Below are 4,964 nucleotides of genomic sequence, written 5' to 3' on the forward strand. Positions count from 1 at the left end.
TGCCCATCAGATTTAACAAAGGGACAGAAGCAATGGCTGACGTGGAAGGCCACAAGGTATCGACTCATCAATGACGATTTGTACTATAAGGGTAAGGACCAAATACTCAGGAAGGTCCCTCTCTCTCAGGAAATCACGGGAGTAATTGCTAGCTGTCACGACGGGGTTTGTGGTGGTCACTTTGCCCTAGACATAACAAGTAGGAAAATCTTGCAGGCAGGCTTCATATGGCCTAGCCTCAACCGTGATGTACACCACTGGTGCAAAACATGTAAGTTGTGTCAAAAGGCCGGCACTAGGTCACTTATGCCTGAACCACAGACACCTATTCTCTCATATGGCCCATTTGAAAAATGGGGTATCGATGCCATTGGGCCATTACCTAGGGCCAACTCAGGAAAATTCTACATTATCATGGGGGTCGACTACATGACTAGATGGGCAGAGGCTACAGCCACCACTAGAATCACAGCTGTAGAGGTAGCTAAATTATCTACGAGCACATATGCTGTAGGTTTGGCACACCTTTAGAGATCATCTCTGATAGAGGGCCAGGTTTCAGAGCAGACTTGGTAGGAGAATTAATGCAGAAACTGGGCATTACAAGGAGGCACTCTTCACCATATTACCCTCAATGTAATGGCCTAGTTGAAAAGGTAAATGGAATGGTTTCTAAAATTATTACCAAGCAGGTAAACAATCATCCTGGAGACTGGGATAAGTATCTACTACCAGCTTTATGGGCCTACAGAACTTCATTTCGTACATCCTTGGGATTCACACTGTATCATCTAGTATTTGGTAAGGAAGCAATCTTGCCCATTGAAGTGCAACTACAAAGTCTCAGAGTAATGGCAAGCCAGCTTCAACAGCCCAACATGCATTTGAGAGATCACATCATCAACTTGGAAAGACTGCAGTTGGACAGAGAAGAAGCAATAAATTATTATGCAGCACAAGCAGAGCATAGACGGCTTTGCTTTAACGAGCATCTCCGGAAAAAAGAATTGAAGAAAGGAATGTTGGTGCTCCGCTACGACAATCGCTTCGACACGCGCAAGGATAAGAAACTCCTACTCCGATGGGAAGGTCCTTTCATCGTCAGGAAAAAGTATGCCAATGGAAGCTACCAGCTTATGGAGGCTGATGGAAAACTTCATAAAACCAGGGTAAATGGTTGGCGACTTAAACCTTATTTTCTTCGATTTGACCAGGCTCCACCTATTGACATTCCAGATGAGGACACACCATCAGCCGCCACCTCCGACGATAATGATCAAACAGATGAGCTAGAGACATGAATGCCTCTAGCCAAAAGGGGAGGGCTAATGATGGGGGCTTTTCACAAGCCAAGCTCCCATACCCCTCTTCTCTCATCCCCACCCCATGAAAACCCCCTCTTAGGGAGGGAGTGATAAAAGACATTGGAAAAAGTAAGAAAAAAATAAAGTATGATTATGTAAATATATGAGAAAGGTAAAATAGGCCACCTCATGCCTGCGGGGCAGCCCATCCCCACCTTGCCTCCTTTTTCTTCACTGTTGCCCCGCCGTGTGTCCCTTTTCCTCTCCTCCACTCAAAAGGTCAACCCCCTCTCTCTTCCCCTTGTCCTTTCTCCTTTCTCTCTCCCCTCAAGCTACCCCACCTCTCACCAATAATGCATTCTAACTCACCAATAATGCACCCTAACTCACATGCAACTTACCCTATCTTCCAAAATAGTATACCCCACCCCCCCTTTCTCTCTCCTATCATATCCCATGACCCAAATACCCCCCCCTCTCTCTAAAGGGCGCCATGTCTCTTGTCTTGTAGCTAAATAACCTCCCCCACACTCACACACACTTAGTTTCACTAAAAAAGGTGCCCACAGACCCATCCCCACCCGGGGTTACCTGATTTTTCTTGTGTTCACACACATCTGCACACGGATTCACCTCTGAACACAATCCTCTCTCTCCCCTCTTGTAATTACTTTATTCTCCATGTCACCTCTCACTTTTTTTCATCAACCCATCTCTCTCTCTTAGTCTCTCTCTCATGAGACTGCTGTTCTGGCACATATACACACAGCCAGACAAGTGGGGCCCACAGTCACATGGCCTATGTAGATAATGATTTCTTCATTTCTAAATTCTAAAATTTCTCCCCCCCCCCTCCTCCCCTATATAAAGAGGGGTCACCATCACACAAAAACACACAACATCACCAAAGAACACACTATGCACTGTGTGTGCCTAGTGCACACACACACACCCACACCATCACCATCACCGCAATCACCATGCTTGTCTTGAGCATGACGAGACCTCTACACCCTTGGCTATGGAAGATGAAGGGCAACTAAATGAAAGATGATGGCCATAATCCTCGTGCGAGTCTTCGCCATCAACTCCCACCTATCCGCCATGTGCTCTACCACTCTCTCCCTTCTCATTCCCCTACCCTATGCTCCCCATTTCATCGCCTAATTCTCTAAATAAAGCTTGAGGTTTTGTGAGTATGTTTTCTTGCAATGTTTTGCCCATGTGAGGTGTGCGGAATCGCCACCTAATCTTGTGTTTTGGAGTGAGCTTGTGTATGTGTGAAGGGTGTGCGGATTCGCCATCCTTTTGTGATGCCTAAGTACTAAGCTGCTATACCCCCTCCCTCACTCTCTCTCTCTCTCTCTCTCTCTCTCTCTCTCTCTCTCTCACTTGATCTCATTCCCTTTCCTTTTCATCATTACTCCCAAGCATCCATCTCTCTTGGATGAAAACTTTGTTATGGTGGTGTGTTGTTTGCGTCCTATCCGCTGAAGCTAGGTGGTGCCCCCTGTTTGCTTTACCATGACAGGATCGAGGCGCGCCATTCGGTCCCCGGTGTTTTAGAGGCCGTCATCGTTCGGGGTTCGCTTTGCTCCCGTCATTTGGTGCCCCCACTGAGGATCTTTTCATGAAACTCTTCAGTTTACAAGACTGAAACCCTTAAACTATTGTGAATGGATGAATGGCTAGCAGGATTTGCTAATTGGACGACAGAAGAAGAAGAGCTCCAAGCACAACTAGACGAACTCCGCATCTCCGTCGAAGCTCGAGTGCCAGGCGTAACGGTAATCGATTTGCAGTGGGAGAGTCAACCAACACGCCAAACCCAGTGGATATACATAGGCCAAGTGCCAAGAAGAAGAAGGAGAAGGTCGAAACCATGTCCGCAACCTACAACCAACCCACAACAACAAAATGGTAGGAGCTCTACACAATAGAGAATCAACACTATCCTACTTTGAGAATCGGGTAACTCAAGTCACCGAGGTAATTATCACAGTCAGTTTTCAAGTCGCACCTGATGCTGCAGCACAGATAACGGAAGCATTGGCTCACACTCTCACTAGAGAAACTAGGGATCTACTGAGTTTGTTTCAGGAAAGAACACCACCCTCTCCCACAAGCTTGGACAGTGACTAAGCACCTCTAAGCTTCACATGAATCAGTACAACCTACCTCAAGACAGATCACACATACCAACACGTGTACGCTCAATCAAGGTAATACTGGATTTGAAGGCTCACTACCAGCACGTCATTGACACCATGCCGGGTGGGGAGCGGTTTTTGGAGGTTCTGGCATCAGATCAACCATTTGTCTTACCTTTGGTACAAGGCAATGTACCGTTTGAAGTTTTAATCTATGTCCTAGTATAAGAGGGTATACACGCCTCCTTGTAAAGAAGAAAAAAACTTTTGCAAGTTAAGCAGTGTGTCTTTCTAGCTCTCTCTCAGTAATCATGGCAAGTGTAGCATTTCCAACATTTAAAGAAAAGAAGGGAGAGGATTTGGTAACAGACTTCCTAGATGACTTTGAAGTAGCATGTGTAGTGAGCAACAAAGATACGGATGAATCCCGGGTTAGAATCTTTAAGCATCTCATGAAGCTAGAAGCTAGATCATGGTACAATGCACTTCCACAAGCAACCAAGGATGACTGGGAACCCTTAAAAATCGCTTTTAAGAGGCGCTTTGGGGGAGGTACCACTTCAAAAAAGTTGTGGGACAAGTTGAGAGACTTGAAGCAGGAGGGTCTTTTAGAATATGCCACCTATGAGTCCAAATTTGTGGATTTGTGGGAACGGTGGGTTGAGTCACTGGCTAGGGGGGAAGCTGCACCCGATTTCCTAAAAAAAGATCGGTTCACGCATGGCTTATGGCCGCTTCTCAAGGAGAAGGTGAAAGGTAGATTCCCGGCTACGTACGAGTTAGCCGTTGAGATTGCTCGCCTTAAAGACAAGAAGCTGCGAATGAAAGCCAAAGAAACCGAGTCAACAGAATCAGGAACATCGCGTCGACCGGCAACTACGACAACCACCATTCCACCACCACCACCGGCTCTTGGGGCAAGAGATGACCAACAAGATACGTTGGCCCATATTACTGACCAACTGCAGAATTTGTCTGTCCACTTAATACAACAAGGGAGGAGTCAAGAAAGAGATCAAGACCCTGGAAGAGCACGACGACAAAACAGGGAGTATCATTGCTACAACTGCGGAGAAGACGGTCACGGTATGTACTACTGTCCCAAACCACGACAAAACTATAATAGAGGAGGTAGGAGGAACCAATTGTCACCCCCTAGAGAAAGAACACCCCCACCCCGAGCACCACCCCCACCAACACAAATTCTACGTCCACCCCAAAAACCACTACAAGCATCCATCCCACCTCTTCCACCAGCCCCACCACCTGATCGCCCTGTAAACATCATAAGGCTAGAAGAGAAAGGAAAAGCCATAGTAGTGGATCCACCCAGAGCAAAGGAGAGGGACAAGGGTAAGGAGAAGGTGACCTTTTTAGAACCACTTGAAGCCATGACTGTGAAAAGAGCTAGGAGGGAGAAAGCTACACAATCAGATGATGAGAGAAGCATGAGAGGAGAAACTAGCAAGAGGCCATCCAGGCCACGACGAAAATTGGGCATCACCGACTT

Source organism: Adiantum capillus-veneris, unplaced genomic scaffold (genome assembly GCF_014529385.1).
Source record: "Adiantum capillus-veneris isolate H3 unplaced genomic scaffold, ASM1452938v2 Hic_scaffold_951, whole genome shotgun sequence".
NCBI classification, from domain to species: Eukaryota; Viridiplantae; Streptophyta; class Polypodiopsida; order Polypodiales; family Pteridaceae; genus Adiantum; species Adiantum capillus-veneris.